At 46.2% G+C, this 22,392-nt stretch overlaps 1 protein-coding gene across 1 annotated transcript in view; it reads right to left on the bottom strand.

The window, feature by feature from the left end:
• The window catches only part of TGFBR3 (transforming growth factor beta receptor 3), a 197,647-nt gene extending 176,029 nt beyond the window's left edge, over positions 1-21,618 (bottom strand). Inside the window, exon 1 of the mRNA XM_079777362.1 lies at positions 21,316-21,618. The gene's annotated coding sequence lies outside the window, so the exon portion shown is untranslated. The remainder of the gene's footprint in view (positions 1-21,315) is intronic.
• Between the last annotated feature and the right edge of the window lie 774 nt (positions 21,619-22,392).

Genomic DNA, 22,392 nt, shown 5'->3' with positions numbered 1-22,392 from the left:
GGAGGGCAGTTGCGAGGGACCAGGCTTGCAAGGGAGAGCAGTTGGAGGTGATCAACCCTGCAGGAGAGGGCAGTTAGGGGTGACCAGGCTGGCAGAGGAGGGAAGTTGGGGGCAAACAGGCTGGCAGGGGAGCAGTTAAGCATCAACCAGGCTGGCAGCAGAGTGGTTAGGGGGTGATCAGGCTGGCAGGCAGAAGCGGTTAGGGGCAATCAGGAAGGCAGGAAGGCAAGCAGTTGGGAGCCAGCAGTCCTGGATTGTGAGAGGGATGTCCGACTGCCCGTTTAGGCCCGATCCCACCAGGGCAGTCGGACATCCCTCCAGGAGTCCCAGATTGGAGAGGGTACAGGCTGGGCTGAGGGACAACCCCCTGCCGTGCACGAATTTCGTGCACCGGGCTTCTAGTGGTTAAATAAAAGCTGGTGGAGGAACTGTTCTGAAGGCTATTCAACCTGTTATTCAGGGAACTCAGAAAAGAGGCAGGATGGATGACATCAATATCTAGCCGGGCAGCTGTAAAAAGGGGTGTAGCACAGGATGTAGAACAGATACTGTTGTTTGTCTGATGACATTTGGATGCCCTTCAGGACCTGTACACAGAGAAAGCAAAGCCACCTCACTGAGTCACAACAGCAACTCTCGGGTTTCTCTACTACACCGAGAAACTGAGTAATTCCAAATCCCCATTTGCAATCAGAGTTGGCACAAGGTGGGGACAGGTCCTGGCTTTGGAGAAGAAATCTCTGGAATCGCATTTAATCACAATCCATATTCAACAAATATGCCTGGCCACCATGGCTCAGTGGTTGAGCATCAACCTGTGAACCAGGAGATCACAGTTCGATTCACGGTCAGGGCATGTGCCCGGGCTGCGCTTGATCCCCAGTGTGGGTTGTACAGGAGGCAGCTGATCAATATTCTCCCGTCATTCATTGATGTTTCTATCTCTCTCTCCCTCTCCCTTCCTCTCTGAAATCAATAAAACTATATTTTAAAAAATATATTCAACAAATATTTTTTACTGAGCCAGGCACTGTTGAAGATGCCAGGAATATAACATGGAAAAAAAGGAGCCAAAAATCCTGCCCTCATGGAGCTTATAGTCTAGTAAAAGTAACAGCATTTATTACATAAGGCAAGATATTTAATATCCGGCACATCATTTCTTCCTTCAACAAATCGTTATTTATTGCTTACTCCATGCCAGGCAATGGGCATATAATGGCCAAAGAGACATGTTCTTTGTCCTCATGGGCTTAAAGATGGGATAAACAATCACAAATATGTAACTGCATGCTATAAGAACTCAAAAAAAAAAAAAGATCTGCTAACTGAAAGATAAGAAAAGGGTTAAAAGGTCAGCTAAGGGATGACTTTATAGGAAGAGGAACCATTACAGGTCCCTGTTGGGGAGGGAACATGGCTGCAAAGCCAAAAGGACAAGGAATTAAGGTTCAAGAAAGGGTTTCAGCAGGGAAGTGATGCAATCCCACTGGGTTTTTTTAAATTCCCTGGTACAGGGCACTGTGGAAAACAGTATGGAGGTTCCTCAAAAAATTAAAAATAGAACCACAATATGATCCAGCAATTCCACTTCCGGGTATATGTCCAAAGGGATTGAAATTACTATGCTGAAGAGATGTCTACACCCCTATGTTCACTGCAGCATTATTTACAATAACCAAGACATAGAAACAACCTGCAATCGTCAGCAGATGGACAGATAAGGAAAATGTGGTGTGTGTGTGTATATAATGGAATACTCTTCAGCCATAAAAAAAGAAGAAAATCCTGCCATTTGCAAAAACATGAATGGACCTTGTAGCCATTATGCTAAATTAAATCAGACAGACAGAGAAAAATGCTGTATGATCTCACTTATATGTGGAATCTGAAAAACTGAACTCATAGAAACAGAGAACAGACTGGTGGTTGCCAGAGGTGAGGGGTAGGTAAAGGGGAAATGGGTGAAAGTGGCCAAAGGGCACACACTTCCAGTTATAAGATAAGTAAGTTCTGGGGATAATGACTGTCATTAGCAATACTGTATAGTATATTTGCAAGTTGCTAAGAGTAAATCTTAAAAGTTCTCATCACAAGGAAAAAAAACATTTTCAACTATGTGAGGTGATGGATGTTAACTAAGCTTATTGTGGTATCATTTTGCAATATATACATATATCAAGTCATTACATTGTATCCTTTAAACTTATACATTATGTCAATTATATCTCAATAAAACTGGAAAAAAATAAAAATAAATAAAGATTTCCCTGGGTACTGTATGGAGAACACACTGAAGAGAGTCCAAAGTACATGGAAGATTAGTTAAGACTCTTATAGCAGGTCAGACAAAAAAGGAGGTTTAGATCAGAATGGAGCCTAAGTTTCTTCACTTGTAAGACGATAAAAAAAAATAACCTTAGCCCTAACGGGTTTGGCTCAGTGGATTGAGCGTCGGCCTGTGGACTGGAAGGTCCCAGGTTCGATTCTGGTCAAGGACCTGTACCTTGGTTGCAGGCACATCCCCAGTAGGAGGTGTGCAGGAGGCAGCTGATTGATGTTTCTCTCTCATCGATGTTTCTAACTCTCTATACCTCTCCCTTCCTCTCTGTAAAAAATCAATAAAATATATTTTTTTAAAAATTAACCTTACTTACATCACAGGGTTGTTGCAAGAATCAAATGAGATTGTAGATGTAACAGTATAAAAGTTATCACTATTTATAATTAGCAGTTAACTCTACCAAACAAATTTTTTTTTTCCTGAAGCCTAAAATTAATTAAAGTCCCAATATTCAGTGGCTGCCAGTGGCAAGGAAAACACAAAAATTACTCTTGAGCCTGGCCAGCATGGCTCAGTGGTTAAGCATCGACCTATGAACCAGGTCATGGCTCGATTCCCAGCCAGGGCACATGCCTGGGTTGTGGCTCAATCCCCAGTAGGAGGCGTGCAGGAGGCAGCCAATCAATGATTCTCTCTCATCATTGATAGTTCTACCTCTCGCTCCCTCTCCCTTCCTTTCTGAAATCAATAAAAATATATTAAAAGAAAAAAAGATTACCCTTGAACTACCTGTACTTGAGGGATGGAATTCCACATGAACACCCACTGGGTAAGGAGGCTGGAGGCACAGAGGGCACAGGGTATGCAGGGTAAGCTGGACTCCACTCTACCCTGCGCCTCCAGGCCTGTTCCACCCTCGCTCCTGGCTGAGAGTGTGACTAACACATCTCTGGCCGCAACATCCTTAGTTTCACTGGGGCTGACCTTCAATCAGTCCTTAAAAGCCCTCTGTCTATCCCAAGCACAACAGACCTCAGCGCCCAAGCAAAATACAGCACAAAGGGGAGGGTGGGCATGAATGCATTTTACAAGGTTGTTTTGTTCAGGTCCACAAATGAGGACAGATTTTTCACTCACCCTTGCAATAGTCCAAGAACCACCTTTCACGTTTAATATTTTTGCATCCAAAGATTTTTGTTACTTATAATTTTAAGCCAGATTTAATAGAGAACTGTATTTGAGGGTTCCAACATGGCTTACCCAGATGTGTTATACTGAAGTCATTTAGCCTCCATCACCCCTCATCTGTAAAATGATAATGATACTTTGATTGTAATATGATCTAGAATATGGGTAAGGTACCTAAAACAATACCTGGCCCACACAGTGCATTTTTTAAAAAAAATAAGAGTCATTGAAGCTTTTATGATTAAAACACATCTAGACTTTCAAAAAAACAAGCAAACTACTAATAGTGAGATAATATAGTTAGTTTACATCAAAATTTGTATTAACTTGGGATTTAGACTTTACCCACTGGAATTTCAACAATTCCTTCTATCACCAAAAGATAATGATTCCAAACTCAATACAAGATATGAGTCCTAAAGTTAGTTAGAATATGGAAAAGTTCCTCAAGGGCGGTACAGCTACTGCCTCCGCTTCCCTGGTGTAAGTTACAAGGATCGGGCTGCAGGCCCTACTTAGTTCTACTTTATGATTCCCAAATTAGCTTCAGGGGTTTAGTCCGGAGCTGTGGAACTCAGCCTGGCGCTGCCACCAAACCAGCCAAACTGCCTGGAGTGAGGAATCAGCCATCACCATACGGGCTTATTAAATCATGGAGCTGCAATTATTCCAGCCCAACTCAGCAATCTGAATATTCTCAGGACACCCGTCAGCATCCCTTAGGCCAGTGACGGGCAACCTTTTGAGCTTGGTGTGTCAAACTTCGCCAAAAAACTGAGCATAACTCGGGTAGTGTGTCACTTTGAGGAAAAAACATTATTTCGCGATATTTATAGTTTAAATAACATAAATGTATAATTGTTATATATAATTGTATTTAATAAACCTCAGCGGCCGCCTGTCATCAGAAATGGCTACGCGTGTCAGTGCTGACACGCGTGTCATAGGTTCGCCATCACTGCCTTAGGCCCTCGCAAGCACCAGGCCATTAAAAAAAGCTTTTGGGAAGCAACATCTACTAGACCTCCAGTAGACTTTGTACAGATATATAGTAATTTACTAAAATATATGACTCACATGTTTATTTATCTTCATAGGAATGCTGCAAATATATGAATTTAGAATAAATGCTCCAACAATCGACTAACTTGCTAAATACCACTAAGTATACTAGTAATACTTTTATTTATCTCACCGACTTCTAATATAAAATTTTTTCTCTTGTGTGGGGGTAATTCCTCAACAGATACATTTCAATTATTTAACTGATATTATTTGGTAAGGAAAGGGCTCAGCAGGCCAAGCATGTTTAACTTGAAGAATTAAAACCCTTCATGTGGCTGCTGGATGTTGCCAACTTAGTCCAACCTCATCCTCTGCATGGTCCAACCACGCTCATCTCCATCGGGTTCCACCAAAGGCCAAGCACTGGCTTCCAGAAGCAATGTTCAACGTGTTGGACATCAGTGACCCTCCGTGGTCCCCCTAACATGGCCTCTTTCTAACCCTTCAGGTCTCAGGTCTGTGTCCAAGCGTTACTCCTTAAGGAAGCCTCCTCTGGTGCTCTCAGATGAAATTAAACATGGACACCTGGAATGCCGTGCACGTCAATCCTGCAGGTAAACCTTCATGTAACTGTTTTCTTCCGGGTGTGGCTTTCCCACTCCCTGTTCACTCCAGCAGGAGGGCTCACAGTCTACCTAGCTCAGGTTGGTCATAGCAGACATCGGCTAAAGATATCATGCTGTGCACTTTACAATGAAAAGTAGTATGGAACAATGCTGAATTACCAGAACGTTTCCTAATGAGTAAAAGATAAACCAACAAATAAGAGCTTTGTCTAAGAAAGAACCTATACCCCAGGCAGCCTCGAAGGAACAGGACAGGTGGGAGTTCTGGCATCAATGTGTGTTACAAGCTCAGACAAGTGACTTCATCCTGGGCTTTAATTTCTTCATCTCTAATGTGAAGCGATTAAACAAGAAATCTTTTACCCTGTACCTTATTTGGAATTGCCATTAAATGGGCTATCAACTAATTCTGAGTCCCTCCTATAAAATGAGACTTCAAACTCACTGGCGGAGATTTGAAATGCATAACCATGTAATGGCTAGCAGGAACCGGAAAGTATCATTTAAGAAAAACATTCAATTTGACGACACAACTGTGCATAAAATGCAGGCATCCTTGTTTCATCCAGTTCTGCTTTCTCGTGCTTCGCAGGTAGAGTTTTTTTGCAAATTGGACGTTTGTGGTAACCCTGAGTCAAGCAAGCCTATCATTTCTCCAATAGGCTCAGATGACGGTTAGCATTTTTTAGCAATCAAGTATCTTTAAATTAAGGTATGTACATTGTGGTTTTGGACATAATGCTATTCCACACTAAATAGACTACAGTATAGTGTTAACTTTTGGGAAACAAAAAAATTGTGTGACTCATTATTGCAATATTCTCTTTACTGTGGTGGTCTGGAACCAAACCCATAGTACGCCCATGTACTAATACATTAGCTATTTTTAACACATATTTTATATAAACAAAATTATTTAAATGAATTATCTTGTGAGTGATGTAAGCACACACAAAACCTGAATCATGTCAGATCTACCCATTTTATCAAAATTGCCATAATTATTCTATTCCTCAAAACTCCATGAGTTCGACTTGTTCCACTCATCTCATTCCAAAAGCCAGTTCTGATTTTCCCCATCCCACTGTGAACACTAACTCTTTGCCATTTTATGTATAATTTGTTCCATGTTAAATTCTACTCAACGCCAACTCAGAATGTTAGAATAGATAACATCTACTCCAACCCTTTAATTTTACAGATTAGCAAAACCAAGAATTAGAAAGGCTCAACCAGTGGCCCACGTTCCCCTGCTAGTTAGTAGCACAGCCAAGGCCTGTCCACGTGCTGCTTTGTAATCATTCTGTGGTTGTTCGTGTGTTTACACCACATTCACCTTCCTATTAGAGACGAACACCTGCTTTCCTCTTCTCACCTCACGCAACACCTAGCTACCATCGGCTGAGCACCGACTGTGGTTTTCATAATCTCTCATTTCATCCTCTCAACAACCCAAGGAGAGAGATGTCCTTTACTCCCCTTTGCAGTGAGGAAAGTGAGGCTTTGCGATGCTAAACAACCCCAAGGTCACCAGCTAACCCGTCCTGGCTCCAGGAGCGGTGCCCAGGCCTGATTCCACAGCCCACGCTCTGAACCACAAACAGGAATTCCTCCAACTCTCCACCCAGGCCCTGCACAGACCCTCTGGTGGTGGTGCAGTGCGATCAGATCTAACATGAGGGATGTCATTTCATTTTGAAACCGGGGAGGCAAGGCTCAATCAGCAGTTTTAGTTTCCCTTATTCATTCACTCAACAAACATTTACTAGCACCTACCTTGTTTCTGACACTGTTCCGGGAGCTGGGACGGGACACGGGGAACTAAACATGACACTGTTGTCATGGAGTTTACCTTCTGAAGGGGGAGGCAGACCACAAATATATAATGTGTCAAATGGTGGTAAGTCCTATGAAGAAAAATAAAGCAGGCTAAGGAGAAAGAGTGATGAGAGGAAGGATGTTGTTTTAGATAGAGTGGTCAGGGAAGGGATGGTAGTGTGATTTACAATAAGAAATACATATTTGGTGGTCCTCCCTATTTCTGGCACAGAGCTGATAAAACCTTTGGAATTTCCTAAGTGATGAGAGGAATAAAGGTGTCTTATGTTACTGAGGTGGCTTCTGAACCTCCACTTAAAGAGAGGGCCAGTTGCCAGGAGAACTAACCACGTATTTGGAGGAGAATAGAGGAGCTGGAGGATAAATCAATGGCCAAGGGGCAATGATTTTATCCATCATTCTTACATGATGAAGCTCCTATAAAAACCTACAATGGTGAGATGCGGAGAGCTTCTGGGTTGGTGAACACCTGGAGATGCAGGAGGAGTGGTGCTTAGCGAGAGCAGGGAAGCTCCGTGGCCTTTCCCCACACCTTGCCCTACACGACCCTGCCATCTGGCTGTTCCTGAGTTACATCCTTTTATAATAAACCAGTGACCTGGTAGGTAAAATGCTTCTCTGAGTTCTGTGAGCCACTCTAGCAAATACATCGCTCCTAAGGAGGGGGCAGCTGACCTCCAACCCAGAGCCCGCAGGTCAGGAGCACAGGCTGGAACCTGTGTCTGAAGAGGACTGAGCCCTTAAACTGTGGAATCTGAGGCTATCTCCTGGCAGACAGTGATAGTGTCAGAATTGATTTGCGTTCCTGGACGCCCTGCTGGTGCCTGAGAATTGCTTGATGGTGTGGGGGCAACACCCCGCCCACACAGTGGAATTGGTGACCAGAAACCTTTTCAGAAGGCCTCTCAGATGAGGTGACATTTGAGCAGAGAGGTGAGAGACAGAGCTATGACAGTATCTGATGGGAAAACTTCCCAGGCAGTGGGTGGCAAGTGCAAAGGCCCGGCAGGGAGAGTACACTTGGTGTGTTCCAGGAGCAGAAAGTGTGGGATGCCACCCCCAGCTGAGATGGGTTCAAATCCCTGCCTTGCTTCTTCCTAGTGGTGTCACTGTGGGCAACTTCCTAAACACCTCCATGCCTCATCTGTGAAGAAGAGGTAATGATTCTATTTCCCTAATGGGGTTGTTACGAGGATTAAGTGAGTTAATAACATGTGAAAGCACTTAATACCTACTATGGCCTTAGGGTCCAGGAAATAGTAGCTATGATTTTTGACTAGGTCATTGATAACTTAGCTCCAATCAAGACCATTTATTTTCAATCTGATAGTTTTGAGCCCCAGGATTCAATTATGCTGCTGGCTTTGTACATGGCCAATCGCTTCCTCCGAAGCCTTTGGCTTCCTTGGCTGGGCCTCCTGTCCTGATGAGGTGGGCTCTCTGGGAACCACACTGATGTCATCACGAAGAGCAGAAGAGCGGGAAGCAAACCACTCTGACATCACTGTTACCCTATATAAGTTAGCTCTTCCTCCACATCAGATGCTGCTTCAAAAGTCACACTGACTGGGCCTTGGATGTACCCCTGGCTGCACAGGTCTGAATCCCAGCAGCGCCTCCTCACTGCAGCTCTGACAGAAGGAAGCAGTCATTTCCTCTGCAACCCTCTGTCTTGAGAAGGGTTAAAACCTCTCTTCAAAATTAAGATGGTAATTCAATTTTTAAAAAATCCTTTCTCCGGTGTCCTTTCTGTCTAAACTTCCCATTTCTTTTCAAAGAAATTAGAACATCAAAGTAGAACTCGAAAGTCATCTGGCCTGGTGGTCTCCAGCCCATTCCTTAGAGCACAGCCCTGCGGCCACGCTGGAAGGTGCAGTGAGCTGCCCCGCAGATGGGCCCAGCGCCAGGGGAAGGTGTCAGGGCCACAAGGGAAGTCGGCTCCTCTCCCTCAGTTCTTTCCTTTAATGCTGTGTTTACTTTTCATCTTTGCAGCCCCATGGGTTAAAGGGCAAACCACAGGCAGAGAGAAACCACAGCAAGCCCGAGCCTGCTGGAGGTAAAATGGGAGTCTTCCCAAGCCACTCGGAAGGCTGGGGAGATGGGGAGAGCCCACGGTTGCTGCTTCAAGTCAGACAATTAAAAAGAGGTCAGTGTTCTAGTCTGACAGGCCTCGAATGTGGCTTTTTAAACATCAAGATTCTCCTTCTTCCAGACACACCTGATGGTTTTCCCTTTTTAATATCATAAGTGTACATTGAACTGTAAGAAATCCACAAAATCTTGCTTCTTCTTATTCATGTAGTCATCCAACAGATATTTATCAAGTGCCTGTTCAATGCCAAGACTGTTCTAGGTGTGGAGATTCAACAAGGAATAAAATATATAAAAATCCCTGCCCTCGTGGAGCTTACATTAGTCTGGGGAGACTATAAACAAGATATATAATTGTATATGAGACCAAAATAAATGCTAAGAAAACGAGTAAAGCAGAAAAACAAGGAAAGGACATATTTGAGGGTCTCTGGTTTGGTGTGTTTCTTTGTTTTGAGTAAGGACCTATCAGAAGTGAACTTGGTAGCTATTTAGGAGAAAAACATTTCAAGCAAAGAAAACAGCACATGCAAAGACCCTGAGACAGAAAATGGCAAGCAGGCCATGGAGCAGAGTGAGTGAGCCGGAGGAGTGCGGTTAAAGAAGTAGCAGGCGAGGGAGTCAGGGGCTGGTTATGTATGACTTTACAGATCACCACAAGGATTTTGATTTTTATTCTGAGTAAGACAGGAACGGTAGAGTGTTTTAAGCAGAAGAATGACAGGATCTGGCTTAGGTTTTATCAGGGCCATTCTGGCCATTGGGTGGAGAATACTGCAGAAGGGCAGAGGGAAGCACTATTTCCCAGCCATGTGACCTTGGGCAGTCCACCTAACCTCTCTGTACCTGGTTCTTCTCATCTTTTGAGGGACTTAAAGAGGATATTTCTGAGCCCCACTCTACCCCTAAACTTTATGAGAGTGTGTTGATTTCCTTTGTCTTTCCTATGGTTATGACATCTATATATATAAAAAGCCAGCGACCAGAAAGCCATAATGACCAGAACAACAGGCTGCTATGATGCCCACTGCAGCCAGCGAACCGGCCCGATGGGGGGGTGGGGCCGGCTGGCCAACTTCCCACAGGGCCCCCACCCCCCTCCACCACCCCGCTCACCAATTGGCCCACCCCACCCCGATTGACCTACAGCCCCACCCCCTGGCCGGCCCCGCCCCTGATCAACCCCCCAACCCCAATAAGGGGCGGAGCCAGCTGGCCAACCTCCTGCAGCCCCTGCTCCCAGCTGGCCCCACCCCCAATGAGCCCCTACCACCCTGATCAGCCCGTGGCCCCTCCCCCCAGCCAGCTCCACCCCTGATAGGCTCCCCCACTCTGATCAGGGGCAGGGCCAGCTGGCCAACCACCCATAGCCCCTCCCCCAGGCCACTGGTCCCCTATCGGCCCCCCCACCCCATTTGGGGCGGGGCCAGCCGGCCCACTGCCCACAGCCCCTCCCCACGGCCAGCCCCACCCCAATCAGCCCCCACCACCCCAATCGGCCAATCTCCTATGGCCCCTCCCCTGGCTGCTGACCCCCAATTGTCCCCCACATCCCAGTCGGGGGTGGGGCCCGCCGGCCAATTGCCCACAGCCCCTCCCCCCAGCCAGCCCGGCCCTGATTGGGCCCCAATCAGGGCGGGCCGACTGACCAACCTCCCACCATCTCCTCCTTCCAACAGGCCCAGCCCCAATCCACCCTGATGGGGGCCAGGCCGTCCGGACCCCACCAGTGCATGAATTCATGCCCTGGGCCTCTAGTAATGACTATAAGCTTGCTCTTTCCCCAATGCTTTAACTGACTTGGAAGTGAGTTGAAGAATTCAATTTGACAACAAATATGCCAAGCCCATGCCACACTCCCAGGATACAAAGATGGTAAGAATCCTGCTCTAGAGAAGTCCACAGTCTGGCAGAGGAGGAAAATTAGTTCTCACGAGGCTACAGATGTGCTGTAAGAGAAGTTAAGGGGGGAAGCAACCAACCGCCTGCCAGGAGGAACCTTGTAAAGCGTCCTAGATGAGTAAACTGGGGGCCTCCAGAGAGAAGGGAAAGAAGGCAGTGCTAGACGGGGGACAAGTATGAAAGAAGCAGGGCGTGAGCGCACAGGGCATGCTTTGGTAACCATAAGGAGTCTGGGATGGGCACAGTGAGGTTCACGGAGGAAGTAAAGGGAAAATGGCTGAAAAAGTAGGCTAACGCTGTGTTGTTAATAACTGGACATCCCGTGCCAGGGATAATGGAACAGCAGAGCCTTTTAAAATGTAAGAGACAAAAACAGATCTGTGTTCTCCACCTATAATGCGTTTATCAACCACAATAAATGCATACTTTGAGACAGAGATGCTCAGGCCAAGAAAACCAACTGGAAGACACCTGTGCAGGTGAGATGATGATTTGCAAATGGAGAAGAAAATGCCATCTGAGAGCTGATAAGACACCGTGGGGTTAGTGTGATCGGCCGGGAGAAGCAAGGAGGCAGAAATGAGTTACTGGCATAGATGTGGCCATTGAGGCATGGAAATATGAGCAACTAAGGAACGAAGAAGGGAAGGGAAGGGGAAAACGGAACCTTGGAGAATGCCAACACCTGAAGATCAGGCGCTGAAAAGGACACCTGAACAGAGATCAGGAAGGTAAGGGGGAACCAGGAGAGGTAGTTTCAGGGAAGCCAAGATAATAAAACATGGGGCAGGTAGGAGGATAAAGCAGCGAACGCAGCAGAGAGAGGGCAGGGAAGATGCTGACTGGAACAAGCGCAGAATTTTGCACCTTGCATCTTTTCTAGCGCCCAGCCAGGGTGTGGCGGGTGCTAAACACCAGCAGCCCTGACAGATTAGTTGTTATCAAAGATTCTGTACCACCAGGAAAGTTTTATTCAACACTCTGAGGAGGTGTAAGGTGTGAGAAACAGAACTAAGATCTTCTGGGGGTGATGTCTCTTAGTTAACACCTGGGTCTCACGGGGCCACTAATCCTGAAACTAGCAGCAGGCTTTCAGAAAGGCCATTTGCTTCTGACAAGTGCTGAGGACAATGCATTCACCCACACACCATCCAGCTTACAGTCAGGCTTCTCACCTCGGTATTCTTCTCGCTCTAGCATCCCTAGTCTTTCTCCCCCAGCAGAATAATGCTAACCAGCAGGACTATATTTCTGTTCAATGCAGTGCAAAAAGTATAACAACAACAAACACACCATAGCACCAACTCCCTGGTGTGATACTGGGAGCCCATAACCTAGTACCATTCACTCAGGAAACAGCTTTACCAAAAATACCCATCAGTCCCAGAACACTTCGACCAAACCCCTTAGCGTCAGCAGAAACTGCCTAACTGCTCTTCTATGTGCACTCCGAGAAACAAAAAGGAGACGAAGGAGGTGAGAGTGGTGTTAATTCCAAAATTACTCTTAATTTCCAATATAGAATGCTTGAGAAAAATTTGAAAGCCAACATAAAAACGAACAGATTTTTTTTTAAGTGCATCAACGATCCTTTCTCCTATACCCTCTATAAAAAAGCAACCCAACCACCAAATGATCATTTTTCTTGGCCTAATTTCCCTATTTTTGTGATATATAATTGGAAACAGACTGCTTTTTCCTGGCTTCAGAGAACAGGATCTTTGGGGTTACAGGAGTTGCCAACTGCAGAACCTCAACCTTAGCAAAATTTCTTTTGCAAACCTCTTACCTATGTACATAACACATTTAAATCCCTTAGGTTTTCTTTTAAAATATATACTTTTAATTGATTTCAGAGAGGAAGGGAGAGGGAGAGCGAGGTAGAAACATCAATGACGCGAGAGAATTATGGATTGGCTGCCTCCTGCACAGCCCCTACTGGAGATCAAGCCTGCAACCCTGGCATGTACCCTGACTGGCATGGAACTGTGACCTCTGGGTTCATAGGTCAACACTCAACCACTGAGCAACAAGGGTGAGGTAAATACCTTGGGTTTTCAACAGAATACAATTAAATCCCTTATTATTATGCAAAAGTGATTTTTTTTCCTAACAAATTAGACACTCCCCTCCCTTTCCTAACCTCCCTGCCTAAGTAGAATCCTGCTTTGTGTTCAGTATCTTCCATTTCAACATTACCAAAAGCCCTACCCAGCACGGTATATAGTATTTGGGATACTTTCTGGAAGCATTTTTAAGAATTTAGCAGAACTGGTTCTACAGGAAACCTCCTTATTAGCCCACACACTGAATGAAAGTAAAACCTTGAATATCTTAAAGAGCAACCACTCTAATCATGAAATAAAGATGTAAGTGCAGAAAACTGTGATTGCATCAAGCCATCCTTCCCCTGGTTCCTGTGTCAAAAGCATGATGCATGCAGTGGCTGTGCAGCAACTATAGCCATGAGTATGATGAACTCAAAACGGAGAGACAGGTGCGCCTCCACAACGTGGGTTGTTAGCCAAAGTAATTTTTCATGATTCAGATGGTATACTGTGAACACTCGACAAGTAACAATCTCTACAAAGACACAAAAATAAGAAAAATAAGAGGAATGCCTGCTTAGAAACACCGGCAAAAAGAGACCAGCAATAGTAAACATGCCCACTTAGAAGATCAGAAACTTCTCCCACACACATAGGGAAGACCTTCCACTACACTGATGCAAAATGTTTGCAATGAGTCAATGGTGCTTTCCCTCAACATTGAATTCCATTTGCACAAAGTCTATTGTAACAAAATGAGACATTGATTCTTTATGGATACTCAGAGTTTTGTGTTTGATTATGTTCTGTCTTAAAGAAAAAACAAAACAGAAAAGAGATAACCCATAACAACACGGGGAATCCTATCTAATAATAGACAAATATGCAAATTGACCATACCTCTGACACACCCACAAGCCACGCCCACCATCCAATAAGAGCGAGTATGAAAATCAACCCAAACCAAGATGGCTACAGCCACAGAGAGCAAGGTTTCCTAGGTAACAGAGCAAGCCAAGCTTTCCGCCTGCCCTTGCCAGGCCTAAGCCTCCACTCAAGCTACAAAGTTTCAATTATAGAAGGTAAACAAATTCAAACAAATGGCAGCAGACTGGAGCTTGAGAGAGCAGGCCAGGGTTGCCGCCAGCAACAGGGGAAGCAAAGCTTTCCGCACACCCTGGCCGGGCCCACCCGCTTAAGGCAACAAAGTTTCAATTATAACCCCAACACAAATGGCTGCCGGCCTGGAGGGAGCCCCAGGCTTGGCTCCGCTCCAAGCTACAAAGTTTCAATTGTAGAAGGAAAATAAATTCCAGATAAGCCTCTGCTTGGGTTGCCAGGGGGCGTGGCCGGCCTGCAAACCACCACAGGCCCCTCGCTCAGGCCGCCCCACACCCCAAGGGAACCCCCACCTGATCTGGGACACCCTTCAGGGCAAACCAGCTGGCCCCCACCCCTGTACCAGGCCTCTATCCTATCTAATAAAAGAGTAATATACAGATTGATCATCACTGCAACACATAATATAGCTGCCCCCATGTGGTCAAAGATCCTGCCCCCATGTGGACACAAGATGGCCACCACAAGATGGCCAGCAGGAGAGGGCAGTTGGGAGGCACCCAGCCTGCAAGGGAGGGCAGTTGAGAGGGACCAAGCCTGCAAGGGAGGGCAGCTGGAGGTGATCAACCCTGCAGGAGAGGGCAGTTAGGGGTGACCAGGCCGGCAGAGGAGGGAAGTTGGGGGCAAACAGGCTGGCAGCAGAGTGGTTAGGGGGTGATCAGGCTGGCAGGCAGAAGCGGTTAGGGGCAATCAGGAAGGCAGGCAGGCAGGTGAGCATTTGGGAGCCAGCAGTCCTGGATTGTGAGAGGGATGTCCGACTGCCCGTTTAAATGAGCAGTCGGACATCCCTCGAGAGTGGACATCCCTCGAGGGGTCCCAGATTGGAGAGGGTACAGGCTGGGTGGAGGGACAACCCCCCTCCGTGCACGAATTTCGTGCACCGGGCCTCTAGTATCATATAAAAGTACTTAGGGTACCCACGTGAACACAGGGCTTTGAGATTTGAATCTACGTATTTTACCTCAAATAATCTTCCAAGTATGAAAAAAGGCCACATTCTGCTCCTGCAGTCACCATACAGTTAGTTAATTATGAAAGGAAATTGCAAATAGCCAGCAGTGTATTTTTGCATCCAATGACCAATTTCATACTGTCAGAGCACGTAAGTCACTAAAAATGCTAACCAAATTATACTCCCAAAAGGGAATCTTCTCCCACAACAAATGGAATTAAGTAGTCACCAAATTTCCATTAATAAAATGGTATAGTACGAATTTAAAAAAAAAAAAAATGGAAATCCAACTTCTGCTACGCCCTCCACCAGGTGTTCTTACTATCAATGTCAGGTTGAGTCATCAAGCCTATAAAACTACAGGCCATCTCCCAGGGCAATCTGACCAACAACCAAGCTCAAGGACTAGTATTTGTAAACACTGTTTTCTAAAGGTCATTTTTTCAAGGACTAATCGGCTTCAATGTGTTTTTACACATGGTCCATCTGCGATTTCACACACAAACCTGACCTTCAGTGCGAAGCAGGGAAATGAAGTATGCACCTGGAAGGACAGGCAAGCAGGTACATCTTCCTTCTTCACACAGCACCCAACTCTGACGCCCACCTTTCCCCAGCATCCAGCGTCCAAGAGGTAGGGAGAGTATACGCTTCTGCATTACTATCCTTTTCCTTAAAGTAAAGACAGAGCTAACATTTTAGACTTTACTCTAAATGGTTATTGTGGCAGCCCTGGCCAGGTAGCTCAGTTGGTTGAAGAGTCGTCCCAATATGACAAGGTTGCAGGTTCAATCTCCAGTCAGGGCACATACAAGAAGCAACCAATGAATGCATAAATAAGTGGAACAACGAACAGACCTCTCTTTCTCTCTCTCTCTCTCTCCATCAATAAATAAAATTTAAATTAAAAATAAATTATTATTTTGCAACAATTTAACATTAAATACCAAAATTGAACTTTGCCAGGCTCTACTATCTCTCAGTCTTCTCCCCAGACTTGAAGAAGCTTTCAGCACAAACACCAGATGGTAATCTACCTTAAGCAGGACATATCAGGATGACCTGGGCATGGTTCTGAGGCCCAAGTTTCAGATCTTTAGGAACAATCTCAATTTTAAATATGGCCTCCATCCCTTGTAGGTATGCCAGTAGTTGTCAGCCTATTAAGTCTTGATGTTTGGCATGGAAAACTGAAGAATTAAAAAAAAATTGAATAAAGTTGAAATGAGATTGGCCTCACACAAAATTTTTATGACTGTTGCATCAAACACAACTATTGCCCACATCTTGGTTAAGAGTGAGAATCATTACTCTTTCCTAAGAGAAGAATGCTAGAAATCTGTGCTAAATCTGTGCAAGGGCTTTGCAAACAGAGAAAATAAAGCTCAATGTCAGTTAGCAACCAAGTGTGCTATTTCAAAGGATATAAAAACCAAAAATCTAGAAATGGGCAGAGCCCAAGAGATGGACCCAGATCCTTCCCTGAAGGCTCTCCCAAGCTGTGTTGATTCAGCTTGACTAGAATCCTAACAAATTGGCAATAGCTTGTGTTTCATGAAATGCTACAGAGACAATGCTATCAGTCCAAGTGTTACCCTGAAGATGTGGAACCAGAGAAATCGCTGCCGTGGATCTTGCTGCAGTAATATTCTTCCAAAGCCACAAACGCCCTCACTGAAATTATTAGAGGCTAACTGTTATTTGTGAAAGGCTAGCTTTTCATATAACCTAGATTCACGCTTTCACTCCTAACTGTCCATGTTCCTAGAGGCAATACAAGATTACTTTTATGTTAAAGATCCCTAAAAACATTTACCTAACTTGAGTTATGCAAATTTCAGAAAGTAGTTAACATTGTTTAAGTTTTAAAATTTCCAAAGAAGTTTAAAATATAAGGAAAATACTCCAGCAGACAGACTGAAACAGCAATAATAACATTTTTAAAATAACTTAAGAGAGCCCTGGCCAGGTAGCTCGGTTGGTTAGAGCATTGTCCCACTACCCCAAGATTGTGGGTTCGATCCCCGACCAGAGCACATACAAGAAACAACTAATGACTGCACACATAAGTGGAACAACAAATTTATGTAAAAAAAAATAATAGCTTAAGAGAAAAAAAATTCTCATTAATGAACCTGAGAATTACAATTAGTTTTTGCCCAAGAGCAATGAAAGAAGGCAAAAAAGTTTTTCAAAGTGGACTATCAAGAAGGGTAATTCAAAATTACCACAAAGCAAATTCATCCAGGAGAAATGTTACAGCGATGTTAATACTTACCAGTCATCCTCTAAATTCTAACTGTTAAGCTTGAAATGTAAAGTCAGGCCCCTAGCCAGTTTGGCTCAGTGCATTGAGCGTCGGCCTGTGGACTGAAGGGTCCCGGGTTCGATTTCGGTCAAGGACACGTACCCTGGTCGGGGCTCCTGCAAGAGGCAACCAATCGATGTGTTTTTCTCACATCGATATCTCCCTGTCTTTCCCTCTCCTCTCTCTTCCTCTCTTTAAAAAAAAAAAAAAAAATCAATGGGAAAATATCCTCAGGTGAGGATTTAAAAAATGAAGAAGAAATGTAAAGTCAGAACTTACTACAGATTTCGAACCCAGGAAATCGGTCAACACTTAGTACTAAAGAAGTCAGAGTGCTCACCTTCTTAGTACTCAAAGGACATCAAGAGACCTTTGGCCGGGCTGGTGTGGCTTGGTCACCCACGAAGGGGCTTCGGGCTCAATCCCCAGCAGTGAGTGTGCAGGAGGCAGCTGATCCATCACATCAATGTTTCTATCTCTGTCTCTCCCTTCCTCTCTCTGAAATCAATAAAAACTTTTTTTTTAAGAGTCCTTTGGCTTTAGCAGCTTAGACACAGATTCTGTCCTTTAAAAAGCCAGCAGTCACCTGATTTTTACAAGATACAACCAAGTTTGCATGCAAAAGGGAAAGATTAATTCCTTTGAGCCTTAAAAAAGAATGGGACAATACTTTCCTTTAAACAAATCAATTTCGTGGATCTATAAAGGCTTTTCACTACAATGGCACCCAGAAGCCTTAAGGCATCTTGGCCCGCTGTTATCAGAGGATTGAAAGAGGACAACTAATTTGCCAAACTCTAAGACCAGGAGCCATAAGCCTATTAGGGAGCTGGGGTTTGATAAATGTTTGCTGAATCAGAGTAAACTGGATGAGAGCATGGAAGATTAAATTGAATCCTAAATAAAATGCTACTCCAAAGTGTAAGTGCAATGCTGAGATTTAAAAAGAAGAAACTAAATCTGAAAGATATTTTAAAATAAAATCCCCTTGATCCTAACTTGGTAAATGAAATAAAGTTAAGTCAATAGTACCTGATGCATAAGAAAAAAGAAAGGAAACTGGCCTACAAAACTGCAAAGATCAGAAACCTTTTTTTGGACTTGTATGCATGCATATAAGCCTAACCAATGGACACAGACACCAGGGGGGTGAGGGCATGAATGGAGTGGGGGGAGATGGGGGATAATGGGGGAATAAGGACACATATGTAACACCTTAATCAATAAAGAAATTTTAAAAAGAAAACTTTTTTTAAAGTCAGGTTGACTGTTTTTCCAAACATGTTACTTCTTTAATATGGTTTATATTATACTTACAGGTATGAATGTCTTTAGACACATCACACCTATACTAGACAAACATGACATTGCTGAACATACTATACTAAAATATAAGCTTCTGAGGAATGCACAGTAATAGAAATGCTGGTACTCAAGATTACAATCCCTTATTGTCTTGCACTTGGAAAGTGTTAATGAAAAATTATAATGATAGGATTTGGGGTGTACCAACCTCACTGAGAACAAATTCACTACATGCAGCTTTCTACAAAAGACAAATGAAGATCATTACAAAAAGATTCACAATGGGTCTCTCTGGACTCCCAGTTCTCCTCAATAACTTCAAATATTATTCAAAATACACAAAACTACAATCACCTCTTAGGAAAACAAATGGAAAAAAATTACATATGTATTTAATATCTGTCCAGCCACCACAGAGTTGACACATATCCAATATATACATGCAGGCCTTGTCCCCAAGGTCATTCTCATTGTCATCAGTTGAAATTAAACCCAGTTCTCCATTGTAAACTCAGAAAGCAACTTGGTTATTTTACTAGATAAATTCAAAACATTTTACACTTTTAACATGTATGCTTATTACCGTAAAAACTGGTTTACAGGCCTAACAGACATCAATAGTGTGTTATGCTCCCCCTGTTGGCTAATACTCAAAATAACAATGAATTCCCCAGGGGTTGCCTTTGAAGTGCTGCCGTTCAAAAGTTAAAAGTTGGTGACTTTTATATTTAAAAACATGAGCTGGATCAACAGTTGTGAAGCGGAGCTGCCATGTAACGGTCAGATTCCATCAAAACAGGAAAAATTAAAGCTGACAAATGAGAAAGACAAACTGAAGGGCAAAAAAAATATGCTGAAGCCTTGAAACACTAAACAATGCAGAATTAAAGCCAACAGCAGAGAACACCAAGCAACAGAGCAACATCCTTTCACTGACACAATGGCATGAAATCAATTTCATTTTAATAGCCCTTGAGGGGATAAGAATTATTTCCCTGCCTCTTGTGCCAACCCCAAGCTGTTTCCTAGGGAAGACAAGTAATGCTGACCAACAATGTCTGGAGGATTAATAAAAGAAATTAAGAATAAAGACCCATGTTCATTGACACAGGTCAGAGTTCTATATAGAATTACTTGGAGCCAGTTTCAAAGGAGCTGTGATTTGGCACCCCCATAAGTGTATCACCTAAATTAACCACAGATACCCTATGTGTGTTTCAAGGGGCATGTGTTCAACTCAAATGGGAAGCCTGACTCTCTGCATACAAATCCGAAGGTCCTTGCTGCTCTCTGCTGACTGACTAAACTAACTCTGGAGTCAGAGCTGATAGAAAGTTGTGTAGGTGCTTGGGCAAGTCACTGGCCTCTAGTGTCTTAATCTGCAAAAGGGAACGATCAAGGTTTCTACCAAAGAGCTGGTGTGAAGATGAAGTGCAACGGGGTCGGAAAGGCATCTAAGAGCGTCTGGCACAGAGTTTGGGCCCAATACACAGCAGCTATGATTATTACTCAAAAGAAATGGCTGTGTATTGGGCCCGAAGTAACTGCTTGCAGGCTAACGTACCATTTCAGAAAAATTAAAAGGTCTTGACATGTGCTTTGCTACCTGTAGAGACTTCCATCCTCCCTAACCGCTCGCTTACTTCTCTTGGAGACGGCGGAGTTTCAGAAAATACCCGGCTCCCCTTCTCAGTCTGTCAGTCCTACCGTCCCCTACCCGCCTCGATCTTCTGTCACCTCTGGGCTCAGGGCAGGCAGCACTAACACAGCCACTCGGTGAGGCCAGGACGAGTATGATTCCCATTTCACAGCTGAGGGAACGGAGCGATTCTCTCCTCCGAGCTTGTTTTGTAAACCCCGCATCCATGAAGTTCTACTCTGCTTCGGCAACTCACGCTTGACACGCCGGTTCCCGGCACTGCGCGATCACGGAAAGTGGGCAAATGCCCTAATAAGAACAAGACTGCCAGCAGATTCTCCTAGCAAACAGCCCGAGATTTCCAAGCTCCTTCTAACCAAATGAGCAAGAAACGCCCTCGACAGAAACTGGGGAAGACAGCTAATGAGTTACCGGGGGAAGGGTGCGGGCACGTTCTCCGCTGGGGCTCCCGGCTGCAGGGCTCCGCGCCGCCCACAGCGTGCGCCTGAGGGTGCGGCCGGCGGGGAGCGCAGCGAGGTCCCCCCGGAGCCCGCGTCCCACGGCTGCAGCCTCTGCAGCGGCAGCTGAGCGCAAACCCACAACGAACCTTCCCACCGGCGCTGTCACGCGCTCAGTGGGAAGTGGCCGGCGCGTCCCGCGGGAGTCCTCAGGAACCGCGGAGAAGCGGGATGACGGCGGGCGTGGGGGAGAGGGCTGCCCCTGCACCGCGCACCGCCCGAGCTCTGCCCACCCGGGGCGTCTGCTCCCCACGCACCGCCGGCCGCGGGTCCTGGCTCCAAGGCGCCCGACCAGGGCCACCCTGCCAAGCCCGGGGGTCCGGGCGGCCGGAGCGACGCCGGCCGTGGAGCAGGCACGGAGCCCGGAGCAGCGCCAGCGGGCACGGCGCAGCCTGCAGAGCCCGCGGCCGGGGCGGTGCTGCCGGGCTAGCGGCGCGCCCGGGGGTCCCGGGAGCGTGGGCTGCGGGGCCGCGGGCCGGGCCGGCACGTACCTCGGAGGCGGTGTGTCAAGCGGAGATCCACCCGCTGCAAGTTGGAGGAAAGGTCCCCCGCCCGGCACTCGGCGGCGAGCTCCTGCAGCTGCTGCCGCGGCCAAACTACGCCATCCGCACCCGCCGGGACTTTCGCCGCCTGCAGGGAGCTCCGGGGACCACGCAGGGAAAGTGGCCGCGCACGACAGCCACCGACTTCCCTCCCTCACTCACTAGGAAGAGGAAAGCGCCGCTCGGCGTCCCCGAAACCCTCGATTACCCCCATCGGGCCGACCCGCGCACTCCCCAGCCTCACACACGCGGGCGGGGACGGGCAGGACGCCACAGCAATCAGCGCGCGGGGGGAAGGGCGCTCCTCCTCCGCCGGCCCCTCCGAGGCTCCGGGCCGCGGAGAAACTCCTCCTCCCGCCGCCCGCCTCCTCTCTCCTCCCCCTTTTCCTCCCGGGCTGATGGATGAGCACGGAGCGCTGCTCCAGCCTGCGTTTCCCTTCGGACCGAGGAGGGAGGAAGGAAGAGAAGGAACGCGGCGAGCAGCCGGGCTGCTGCGCGCCCAGGTTGGGGCGACGGGTGGGGGTCCCATTCCTCCAGGAAGATTGGGGTGAGAGGGCACAGCTACTCGGATGCGAGCTGCTGCAGCGATCGCTCCCTCAAGCTGGGTCCCTCAAACTTTCCAGGGCTCTCTGGAGGAGTTGGGTTTTTATTTGGTTCCCTCCGTTTTGATGTAAACATTCCAAAAGCTCCAGTAATTTGATCACACGCTTTTGCCCACTCCCTAGCCCGCGCCCCCTGCACACATTCATTGCGTCCCTGTTTGTTTTTCCCACCTCCAGTCCTGCTTGTTGCCTCAAGATGCGCCCGTGGGGTCCTGCCTCCTGGTCTCGGACAGCTGAGAGCGCGTCACCCTGCCGGTCCCCAGCTCGCCAAATCAGTTAACACAGTCAAGGAGCGAGGCCAGCGTAGCTGGTAGCGGACGCTGTCCTAAGGTTGGCGCGGTATAAACGGCCTGTCTGCGGCACCTGTGCAGTGAACTACCCTGCAGGAGTTGATGAATGCAGCTACCAGAACAGCGCTCTGATA

Source organism: Cnephaeus nilssonii (assembly GCF_951640355.1).
Source record: "Cnephaeus nilssonii genome assembly, chromosome: 7".
Lineage (NCBI taxonomy): Eukaryota > Metazoa > Chordata > Mammalia > Chiroptera > Vespertilionidae > Cnephaeus > Cnephaeus nilssonii.
The sequence above is the reverse complement of the archived record's forward strand: the minus strand, read 5'-3'. Positions and strand labels throughout refer to the sequence as shown.